Genomic DNA, 12,691 nt, shown 5'->3' on the forward strand with positions numbered 1-12,691 from the left:
ATTTGACCAGCGATTTCTCATTTTTACAACAAAATTTACAAAACCTTTTATTTAGGGACCACCTCACATTTGAAGTCAGTATGAGGGGTCTATATGGCTGAAAATACCCAAAAGTGACACCATTCTAAAAGCTTCACCCCTCAAGGTGCTCAAAACCACATTCAAGAAGTATATTAACCCTTCAGGTGCTTCACAGTAGCAGAAGCAACATGGAAGGAAAAAATTAACATTTAACTTTTTAGTCACAAAAATGATCTTCTAGCAACAATTTTTTTATTTTCCCAAGGGTAAAAGGAGAAACTGAACCCTGAAAGTTATTGTACAATTTGTCCTGAGTACACCGATACACGATATGTGGGGGGACCACTGTTTGGGCACACAACAGGGCATGGAAGGGAAGGAGCGCCATTTGACTTTTGAATGAAAAATTCGCTCCCCCACAAGTGACCCCATTTTGGAAAATAGACCCCCAAGGAACTTATCTAGATGCATAGTGAGCACTTTGAACCCACAGGTGCTTCACAAATTGATCCGTAAAAATGAAAAAGTACTTTTTTTTCACAAAAAAATTATTTTAGGCTCAATTTTTTAATTTTCACATGGGCAACAGGATAAAATGGATCCTAAAATTTGTTGGGCAATTTCTCTTGAGTACACCGATACCTCAAATCTGGGGGTGAACCACTGTTTGGGCACACGGCAAGGCTCGAAAGGGAAGGAGCACCATTTGACTTTTGAATGAAAAATTAGCTCCAATCGTTAGCGGACACCATGTCGCGTTTGGAGAGCCCCTGTGTGCCTAAAGATTGGAGCTCCCCCACAAGTGACCCCGTTTTGGAAACTAGACCCCCCAAGGAACTTATCTAGGTGCATAGTGAGCACTTTGAACCCCCAGGTGCTTCACAAATTGATCCGTAAACAAGAAAAAGTACTTTTTTTCAGAAAAAAATTCTTTTAGCCTCAATTTTTTCATTTTTACATGGGCAACAGGATAAAATTGATCCTAAAATTTGTTTGGCAATTTCTTCTGAGTACATCGATACCTCACATGATTGGGTAAACCACTGTTTGGGCACATGGCAGGGCTCGGAAGGGAGGGAGCGCCATTTCACTATTTGAATGAAAAATTAGCTCCAATCGTTAGCGGACACGATGTCGCGTTTGGAGAGCCACTGTGTGCCTAAATATTGGAGCTCCCCCACAAGTGACCCCATTTTGGAAACTAGACCTTCAAAGGAACTAATCTAGATGTGCAGTGAGCACTTTGAACCGCCAAGTGCTTCACAGAAGTTTATAACACAGAGCCATGAAAATAAAAAATCATTTTTCCTTCCTCAAAAATTATATTTTAGCCCGCAATTTTTTATTTTCACAAGTGTAACAGGAGAAATTGGACCCAAAAGTTGTTGTCCAGTTTGTCCTGAGTTCGCTGATACCCCATATGTGGGGGAACCTGTTGTGGATTCTGTTTTCGGGCTCCCTCCTGTGGTCGTGAATGGTACTTCAGCTGGTTCTGTCCATGGACTTTCTCTGATGCCTGTGGGTGTTTCTGAGTTTCCTTCCACAGGTGACGAGGCTAATTCGTTAGTGGGCTGCTCTATTTAACTCCACTTGGATCCTTGTCCGATGCCAGCTGTCAATGTTGTAGCATTGGTCTAGTTCGCTCCTGGATCTTCCTGGTTTCCTGTTTTCTCCAGCAGAAGCTAAGTTTCGCTTTGCTTTTTTCTTGTTTGCTATTTTTTCTGTCCAGCATGCTTATGTGAATTTTGCCTTGCTTGCTGGAAGCTCTGGGACGCAGAGGGGCGCCTCCGCTCCGTTAGTCGGTGCGGATGGTATTTTTCCCTGCACTCTCTGTGTGGCTTTTGTAGGGTTTTGTGCTGACTGCAAAGTGACCTTTTCTATCCTCTGTCTGTTTAGTAAGTCGGGCCTCTCTTTGCTAAATCTATTTCATCTCTGTGTTTGTGATTTCATCTTACTCACAGTCAATATACTGTATGTGGGGGGCTGCCTTTTCCTTTGGGGAATTTTCTCTGAGGCAAGATAGGCTTATTTTTCCTATCTCTAGGGCTAGCTAGTTCTGAGGCTGTGACGAGGCGCCTAGGTCATGATAGGAGCGCTCCACGGCTATTTCTAGTGTACGTGATAGGATTAGGGATTGCGGTCAGCAGAGGTTCCACTTCCCAGAGCTTGTCCTGTATTAATGTGTTATCAGGTCTTTTCTGGTGCTCTAACTACCAGGTCCACTATTAGTTCTAACCACCAGATCATAACAGTACAGCTGGCCAAAAGTATTGATGCATCTCAATAGAGGGATAAGTGAAGCTCTGAGACCATTTTTTTTTCTTTGCAGCGTGTTCTGTCTCACTTTTCCCCTTTACCTCTGGGTGGTTCAGAACACAGGTGTAGACATGGACATTCAAAGTCTGTCCTCTTGGATGGATAATCTCACTACAAGGGTACAAAACATTCAAGATTTTGTGGTTCAGAATCCGATGTCAGAGCCTAGGATTCCAATTCCTGATTTATTTTTTGGTGATAGATCTAAGTTCTTGAATTTCAAAAATAATTATAAATTGTTTCTAGCTTTGAAACCTCGCTCCTCAGGTGATCCTGCTCAACAAGTAAGGATCATTATTTCTTTGTTACGTGGTGACCCTCAAGACTGGGCATTTTCCCTTGCGCCAGGAGATCCGGCATTGCGTGATGTGGATGCGTTTTTTCCTGGCGCTCGGATTGCTTTATGACGAACCTAACTCTGTAGAGCATGCTGAGAAAACACTGTTGGCTCTGTGTCAGGGTCAGGATGAAGCAGAGATATATTGTCAGAAGTTTAGAAAGTGGTCTGTGCTCACTCAGTGGAATGAATGTGCCCTGGCAGCAATCTTCAGAAAGGGTCTCTCTGAAGCCTTAAAGATGTCATGGTGGGATTTCCCATGCCTGCTGGTCTGAATGAGTCTATGTCCTTGGCCATCCAGATCGATCGGCGCTTGCATGAGCGTAAAACTGTGCACCATTTGGCGGTACTATCTGAGCATGGGCCTGAGCCTATGCAGTGTGATAGAACTTTGACCAGAGCTGAACGGCAGGAACACAGACGTCGGAATGGGCTGTGTTTTTACTGTGGTGATTCCACTCATGCTATCTCCGATTGTCCTAAGCGCACTAAGCGGTTCGCTAGGTCTGCCACCATTGGTACTGTACAGTCAAAATTTCTATTGTCCGTTACACTGATTTGTTCTTTGTCTTCCTACTCTGTTATGGCATTTGTGGATTCAGGCGCTGCCCTGAATTTGATGGACTTGGAGTATGCTAGGCGCTGTGGTTTTTTCTTGGAGCCCTTGCAGCATCCTATTCCATTGAGAGGAATTGATGCTACGCCTTTGGCCAAGAATAAGCCTCAGTACTGGACCCAGTTGACCATGTGCATGGCTCCTGCACATCAGGAGGATATCCGTTTTTTGGTGTTACATAATCTGCATGATGTGGTCGTTTTAGGGTTACCATGGCTACAGGTCCATAATCCAGTATTGGACTGGAAATCTATGTCTGTGTCCAGCTGGGGTTGCCAGGGGGTACATGGTGATGTTCCATTTTTGTCAATTTCGTCCTCTACTCCTTCTGAAGTTCCGGAGTTTTTGTCGGATTATCAGGATGTATTTGATGAGCCCAAAGCCAGTGCCCTACCTCCTCATAGGGATTGCGATTGTGCAATTAATATGATTCCAGGTAGTAAGTTTCCTAAGGGCCGATTGTTCAATTTATCTGTGCCAGAACACGCCGCGTTGCGGAGTTATATAAAGGAATCCTTGGAGAAAGGCCATATTCGCCCATCGTCATCACCGTTGGGAGCAGGGTTCTTTTTTGTGGCCAAGAAGGATGGTTCTTTGAGACCTTGTATTGATTACCGCCTTCTTAATAAAATTACTGCCAAATTTCAGTATCCTTTGCCGTTGCTGTCCGACTTGTTTGCTCGTATTAAAGGGGCTAGTTGGTTTACCAAGATAGACCTTCAAGGGGCGTATAATCTTGTGCGTATTAAACGGGGCGATGAATGGAAAACAGCATTTAATACGCCCGAGGGCCATTTTGAGTACCTGGTGATGCCATTCGGGCTTTCCAATGCTCCATCAGTATTTCACTCCTTTATGCATGACATCTTCCGAGAGTACCTGGATAAATTCCTGATTGTGTATTTGGATGATATTTTGGTCTTTTCGGATGATTGGGAGTCTCATGTGAAGCAGGTCAGAATGGTGTTCCAGGTCCTTCGTGCTAATTCTTTGTTTGTGAAGGGGTCAAAGTGTCTCTTTGGAGTTCAGAAGGTTTCATTTTTGGGGTTCATTTTTTCCCCTTCTACTGTCGAGATGGACCCTGTTAAAGTCCAGGCCATTCATGATTGGACTCAGCCGTCATCTGTGAAGAGCCTGCAAAAGTTCCTGGGCTTTGCTAATTTTTATCGTCGCTTCATCGCTAATTTTTCTAGTGTTGCTAAACCGTTGACTGATTTGACCAAGAAGGGTGCTGATGTGGTCAATTGGTCTTCTGCGGCCGTGGATGCTTTTCAGGAATTGAAGCGTCGTTTTTCTTCTGCCCCTGTGCTGTGCCAGCCAGATGTTTCGCTCCCGTTTCAGGTTGAGGTTGATGCCTCTGAGATTGGAGCAGGGGCTGTTTTGTCGCAAAGAAGTTCTGATGGCTTGGGAATGAAGCCATGTGTTTTCTTTTCTAGAAAGTTTTCGCCTGCTGAGCGCAATTATGATGTTGGTAATCGAGAATTGTTGGCCATGAAGTGGGCATTCGAGGAGTGGCGTCATTGGCTTGAAGGAGCCAAGCATCGCGTTGTGGTCTTGACAGATCACAAAAATTTGACTTATCTTGAGTCTGCCAAACGGTTGAATCCGAGACAGGCTCGATGGGCGTTATTTTTCTCCCGTTTTGATTTTGTGGTTTCGTACCTTCCGGGCTCTAAGAATGTGAAGGCTGATGCCCTGTCAAGGAGTTTTGTGCCTGACTCTCCGGGTGTTTCTGAGCCGGCAGGTATTCTCAAAGAGGGGATAATTTTGTCTGCCATCTCCCTTGATTTGCGGCGGGTGCTGCAAAAATTTCAGGCTGATAGACCTGACCGTTGCCCAGCAGAGAAACTGTTTGTCCCTGATAAATGGACTAGCAGAGTTATCTCTGAGCATCATTGTTCGGTGTTGGCTGGGCATCCTGGAATCTTTGGTACCAGAGATTTGGTGGCTAGATCCTTTTGGTGGCCTTCTTTGTCACGGGATGTGCGTTCTTTTGTGCAGTCCTGTGGGACTTGTGCTCGAGCTAAGCCCTGCTGTTCTCGTGCTAGTGGGTTGCTTTTGCCCTTGCCTGTCCAGAAGAGGCCCTGGACGCATATTTCTATGGATTTTATTTCGGATCTCCCCGTCTCTCAAAAGATATCGGTCATTTGGGTGGTTTGTGATCGCTTTTCTAAGATGGTCCATTTGGCACCCTTGTCTAAATTGCCTTCCTCCTCTGATTTGGTGCCATTGTTTTTCCAGCATGTGGTTCGTTTACATGGCATTCCGGAGAACATCATTTCGGACAGAGGTTCTCAGTTTGTTTCGAGGTTTTGGCGATCCTTTTGTGCTAGGATGGGCATTGATTTGTCTTTTTCCTCGGCTTTCCATCCTCAGACAAATGGCCAAACCGAACGAACTAATCAGACGTTGGAAACATATCTGAGATGCTTTGTTTCTGCTGATCAGGATGATTGGGTGTCCTTTTTGCCATTGGCTGAGTTTGCCCTTAATAATCGGGCCAGCTCGGCTACTTTGGTTTCGCCGTTTTTCTGCAATTCTGGTTTCCATCCACGTTTCTCTTCCGGGCAGGTTGAGTCTTCGGACTGTCCTGGTGTAGATACTGTGGTGAATAGGTTGCAGCAGATTTGGACTCATGTGGTGGACAATTTGACATTGTCCCAGGAGAAGGCTCAATGTTTCGCTAACCGCCGGCGCTGTGTGGGTCCCCGACTTCGTGTTGGGGATTTAGTTTGGTTGTCGTCTCGTTATGTTCCTATGAAGGTTTCCTCTCCTAAGTTTAAGCCTCGTTTTATTGGTCCGTATAAAATTTCTGAGGTTATCAATCCTGTGTCATTTCGTTTGGCCCTTCCAGATTCTTTTGCCATCCATAATGTGTTCCATAGGTCGTTGTTGCGGAGATATGTGGCGCCTGTGGTTCCATCCGTTGACCCTCCTGCTCCGGTGTTGGTTGAGGGGGAGTTGGAGTATGTGGTGGAGAAGATTTTGGATTCTCGTATTTCGAGACAGAAACTCCAGTACTTGGTCAAGTGGAAGGGTTATGGTCAGGAGGATAATTCCTGGGTTTTTGCCTCTGATGTTCATGCGGCCGATCTGGTTCGTGCCTTTCATTTGGCTCATCCTGGTCGGCCTGGGGGCTCTCGTGAGGGTTCGGTGACCCCTCCTCAAGGGGGGGTACTGTTGTGGATTCTGTTTTCGGGCTCCCTCCTGTGGTCGTGAATGGTACTTCAGCTGGTTCTGTCCATGGACTTTCTCTGATGCCTGTGGGTGTTTCTGAGTTTCCTTCCACAGGTGACGAGGCTAATTCATTAGTGGGCTGCTCTATTTAACTCCACTTGGATCCTTGTCCGATGCCAGCTGTCAATGTTGTAGCATTGGTCTAGTTCGCTCCTGGATCTTCCTGGTTTCCTGTTTTCTCCAGCAGAAGCTAAGTTTCGCTTTGCTTTTTTCTTGTTTGCTATTTTTTCTGTCCAGCATGCTTATGTGAATTTTGCCTTGCTTGCTAGAAGCTCTGGGACGCAGAGGGGCGCCTCCGCTCCGTTAGTCGGTGCGGATGATATTTTTCCCTGCACTCTCTGTGTGGCTTTTGTAGGGTTTTGTGCTGACTGCAAAGTGACCTTTTCTATCCTCTGTCTGTTTAGTAAGTCGGGCCTCTCTTTGCTAAATCTATTTCATCTCTGTGTTTGTGATTTCATCTTACTCACAGTCAATATATGTGGGGGGCTGCCTTTTCCTTTGGGGAATTTTCTCTGAGGCAAGATAGGCTTATTTTTCCTATCTCTAGGGCTGGCTAGTTCTGAGGCTGTGACGAGGCACCTAGGTCATGATAGGAGCGCTCCACGGCTATTTCTAGTGTACGTGATAGGATTAGGGATTGCGGTCAGCAGAGGTTCCACTTCCCAGAGCTTGTCCTGTATTAATGTGTTATCAGGTCTTTTCTGGTGCTCTAACTACCAGGTCCACTATTAGTTCTAACCACCAGATCATAACAGGAACCACTGTTTGGTCACACGTTGGGGCTCGGAAGGGAAGTAATGACGTTTTGGAAAGCAGACTTTGATGGAATGGTCTGCAGGCATCATGTTAGGTTTGCAGAGCCCCTGATGTGCCTAAACAGTAGACACCCCCCACAAGTGACCCCATTTTGGAAACTAGACCCCCCAAGGAACTTATCTAGAGGTGTGGTTAGCACTTTGAACCCCAAAGTGCTTCACAGAATTTTATAACCCAGAGCCGTGAAAATAAAAAATCATTTTGTCCCGCAAAAATAATTATTTTAGCCCACATTTTTTTATTTTCCCAAGGGTAACAGGAGAAATTAGACCCCCAAAGTTGTTGGTGGCGCCATGTCGCATCTGGAGACCCCTGATGTGCCTAAACAGTTAAAACCCCTTAATTCTAACTCCAACACTAACCCCAACACACCCCTAACCCTAATCCCAACTCTAGCCACAACCCTAATCACAACCCTAACCCCAACACACCCCTAACCACAACCCTAACCCCAACACACCCCTAACCACAACCCTAACCCCAACACACCCCTAACCTTAATCCCAACCCTAACCCTAACCACAACCCTAACCCCAACACACCCCTAACCCTAATCCCAACCCTAACCATAACCCTAACCACAAGCCTAACCCTAACCCCAACACACCCCTAATCCTAATCTTAACCCTATTTCCAACCCTAATCCTAATTCCAACCCTAACTCTAATTCCAACCCTAACCCTAAAGCTATGTGCCCACGTTGCAAATTCGTGTGAGGATTTTTCCGCATCGTTTTTTTTGAAAAATCTGAAGGTAAAAGGCACTGCATTTTACCTGTGAATTTACCGGGGATTTCTAGTGTTTTTTGTGCGGATTTTACCTGCGGATTCCTATTGATGAACAGGTGTAAATCGCTGCTGAATCCGCACAAAGAATTGACATGCTGTGGAAAATACAACGAGCATTTCCGCGCTGTATTTTCTGCACCATGGGCACAGCGGATTTGGTTTTCCATAGGTTTACATGGTACTGTAAACGTGATGGAAAACTGCTACAAATCCGCAGCGGCCAATACACTGCGGATCCACAGCCAAATTCGCACCATGTGCACATAGCCTAATTCTAACCCTAACCCTAATTCTAACCCTAATTTCAACCCTAACCCTAACCCTAATTGCAACCCTAACCCTAATTGCAACCCTAACCCTAGTTCTAACCCTAACCCTAGTGGACAAATAAAAGTAAATATATTTTCTTTATTTAATTATGTTCCCTACCTATGGGGGTGATGAAGGGGGGTTATTTACTATATTTTTTATTTTGATCACTGTGATAGGGTCTATGACAGTGATTAAACTGTACCTGGAATGAATCTGCCGGCTGCCATTTTGGAAGATGGCAGCGCCCATGGAGAAGACAGACGGTAACCGGGAGGGACACCGGAGCTCGGTAGGTAAGGAGGTTGAGATCGGACCATGGGGGGAGCGGATGGGAGGACGGAGGGGAGCAGAGGACAGCAGAGGACAGGACAGAGAACGGAGGGGAGGAGATCAATGGCGTGGCGGGGGAGATCGTGGTCTCCAGCCATAGCCAATGATATTGCAGCATCGGCCATGGCTGGATTGTAATATTTCCCCAATTTTCATTGGTGAAATATTACGATTGCGCTGATTGAATAGTGAAAGTGAAACAGTCACTTTCAACAGCCAATAAGAGCGATCGTAGGAAGTTGCGAAGCCACCCTCTGGGCTGAAGTACCACTCCCCTCGTCCCTGCAGGTCGGGTGAAATTACAGTTAACCCTTTCACCCGACCTGCAGGAATGCGATCATTCAGTCACACAGCATATGCGTCACAGGTCAGATTGGCACCGACTTTCATTACGCATACGCTGTGTCACAGGTCGGGAAGCGGTTAAAGGGCAAGTCATTTATTTGTTTATTATTTTATTTGCAATCATTCCATTACTCTCATTAGTGTCTCAGGGCTGCAGTTCATTGTTCTCAAGTCCCTAGTCCCATTATGTGGATGAGTATTGTAGACCCAGTGGAGCCGTCACCACAGGGGGTCTCACATGCAGTCCCAGGTGATGGGCTTGGCATCAGGAAAATACTTCCACCAATGCACAGTTAGCTTTAGAGGGGGGTGTCCTGAAGGCAGGGCTAAATTCTGGAGGGGCGGCTTGGAGTTTGAGGAACTGTCCTAAGAACTGTTGTTTCTGGCAGAAGCTAGACACAGGTGCTACCATGGGGTATCCGTAGTCTGGATTTGAGGAACTATCCTAAGGACTATTTTTTTCGGCTGGAGTTGAATTCATGGGCTGTGGTCGTGGTATTTGTTGTCTGGATTTGAGGAACTATCCTAAGGGTTGCTGTTGTTGGCTGGAGCTAGATACCTGTGCTACGGTCATGGTATCATCTGGAGGAGCATTGACTGTGACAACAGACTATACTGGCTGGGACATACAAAAGCTGTGGCCCAACCAAAAGTTGGTGAGACAGCAGGTATCTCCTGGTACAGGGGCAATGGAACTACTGCCCCAGGGGTGGGGATCTTGTGGACTGGGTGCATTGCTTTGTGGCCACCTCGGGGGCGGACACTGACAGCTTGGAGCCCCTGTGCTAGAAATGTCCTGGGTCCCCCTCCTTTTATGGCAAAAAAGCTATATATTTATATATATAGCCACACACACATACATGTATATATCTTGCAGTCTCCTTTAACCCCTTCAAGTCGCGGCCCTTTTTCGTTTTTGCGTTTTCATTTTTCACTTCCCTCCTTCCCAGAGCCATAACTTTTTTATTTTTCCATCAATATGGTCATGTGAGAGCTTATTTTTTGCGGGATGAGTTGTACTTTTGAACAACACCATTGGTTTTACCATGCCTTTTACTAGAAAACGGGAAAAAAATTCCAAGTGCGGTGAAATTGCAAAAAAAAGTGCAATCCCACACTTGTTTTTTGTTTGGCTTTTTTGCTAGGTTCATTAAATGCTAAAACTAACCTGCCATTGTGATTCTCTAGGTCATTACGAGTTCATAGACATCTAACATGTCTAGGTTATTTTTTATCCAAGTGGTGAAAAAAAATTCCAAAGTTTGATTTAAAAAAAAAAAAAAAGTGCCATTTTCCGATACCCGAAGCGTCTCCATTTTTCATGATCTGGGGTCAGGTGAGGGCTTATTTTTTGCGTGCCGAGCTGACGTTTTTAATGATACCATTTTGGTGCAGATAAGTTTTTTTGATCGCCCGTTATTGCATTTTAATGCAATGTCGCGGCGACCAAAAAAATGTAATTCTGGCGTTTCGGATTTTTTTCTCGCTACGCTGTTTAGCGATCAGGTTAATGCTTTTCTTTTATTGATAGATCGGGCGATTCTGAACATGGCGATACCAAATACATGTAGGTTTTTTTTTTTTATTGTTTTATTTAGGATGGGGCGAAAGGGGGGTGATTTAAACTTTTATATTTTTTTCATATTTTTAAAAACATTTTTTTTTTACTTGTGCCATGCTTCAATAGCCTCCATGGGAGGCTAGAAGCTGGCATAGCCTGATCGGCTCTGCTACATAGCAGCGATCATCAGATCGCTGCTATGTAGCAGAAATGCAGGTGTGCTGTGAGCGCCGACCACAGGGATGCGCTCACAGCAGGCCTGCATCAGTAACCATAGAGGTCTCAAGGACCTCTATGGTTACCTTCCTGATGCATCGCCGACCCCCGATCATGTGACGGGGTCGGCGATGACATCATTTCCGGCCGCCCAGCCGGAAGCACCGGTTAAATGCCGCTGTCTGCGTTTGACAGCGGCATTTAACAGGTTAATAGCGGCGGGTGAATAGCTTTTTCACCCGCCGCTATTGCGTGCACATGTCAGCTGTACAAAACAGCTGACATGTCGCGACTTTGATGTGGGCTCACCACCGGAGCCCACATCAAAGGGGGAGACACGACATGCGCCGTACTATTACTGCGCATGTCGTGAAAGTGTTAATAGGTATATTGCTGTCCCTTACTACATGGTGCCCTCACTTGTTATGTACAGCTCTGTCCCTTAAATATTGAATTATAAGGAGCCCTGTTTTTATTACACATCATCCTCTCTTGTTAAATATATAATGCATGACGGCTGATGGAGCATGGAAAGCTTCTTTTCTAATGGAGGAGCTGATGGACTGGTCGTCTGGTCACTGGCTTCTCCATCAGGAGTCATTTTATATTCTAACAAGAGAAAGTATATTATTGCGTTATTTAGTGTAAATAAGCCTCTGACAGCAATCCGGGCCTTCAGCAGGTTCCCTGCTGCCATATTAACCCATCTGTGCCCCGCGATCACGCTGTTGGAGATCAATCAGAGATTGACAGTAGAAACTGAATGGTTAACAGCAGCAATAGGAGCTCAACTCTGGTCCCTTCAGTTAGAGGCAGATGCCTGCTGTGGAACATAACCAGCAGCTGCCATGTGTGGAAGGAGCTCAGCTCCTGAGACTCCTCCACACATGATTACTATAGGTATATAATTTTGTTCTAAGGGGATAAGTATTTTTTTTCCCAAATTAGAAACAGACATCATCAAATGCTGAATTATTTGACTTTTTTTTAGAAAGTTTTTTTTTAGAAAGTTTTAGGACTGCCTATCCTTCACATGGAGTTGAGGTTCTATTTGCTTTGGTGCCTTGCATATCATTATAATATTAGAGACGCCATTTAAGTTTTGAGATTAAAATATGAAATAAAATACATATAAATAGTTAATTCCTATTCAGTCAGAGGAAAAGAATATTTTATTTCCTTATGCAAAGAAGCACTAATGAAATGATGTAAATGACCCGTTACTGTCAGGTGATCACTAAAAGTTGCAATTGTATCATCTCCCGACATTAACGTTTCCGCCATGCACATCCACCCTCATATTTTAATTATACCTATCAGTTTACCAATGACTGCTGGTTTGCTCCAAATCAGAGCTAAGGAACGACTGCAGTATTATCAGTTCTCTAACCAGCTGTAATGATCGCTTTAGGAAATGTCATGTATTTCATCACTTCTCTCTGAATGCTTCCGTTCTCATTTTATTGGTAGCTGAACTGATCTAGGTTTTAACACAAGTTTTCTCTCTCACTTGATTTCTCTTCTGAAAGTAGAAAGTTGAACCTTTTGGAAAGAGTTAAAAGGGAAACTATTATTGAAATTCATTTTTAAGACCTATACTAATGTATACATTTTATAGTAAGGTTTACAGTGCCGTGACTGTGACTGAAACGATTGACCTCTGATGGGCTTCATGTGGGCTCTTTTCATTTTTCCACCTGATTTCCATAAGACAAATGCTATGTGCTTCTTTATGATGGGGAAAGATAGCTTCTTCCTCCTGGAAGGCTCTTGTTGCCTTCTGAATCCACATTGCA

At 44.8% G+C, this 12,691-nt stretch overlaps 1 long non-coding RNA gene across 1 annotated transcript in view; it reads right to left on the bottom strand.

Moving 5' to 3' along the window:
• Positions 1 to 12,691, bottom strand: part of LOC138664876 (uncharacterized) — a 100,606-nt gene that overhangs the window by 6,035 nt on the left and 81,880 nt on the right. The gene's annotated exons all lie outside the window — the stretch shown is intronic.

Source organism: Ranitomeya imitator, chromosome 2 (genome assembly GCF_032444005.1).
Source record: "Ranitomeya imitator isolate aRanImi1 chromosome 2, aRanImi1.pri, whole genome shotgun sequence".
NCBI classification, from domain to species: Eukaryota; Metazoa; Chordata; class Amphibia; order Anura; family Dendrobatidae; genus Ranitomeya; species Ranitomeya imitator.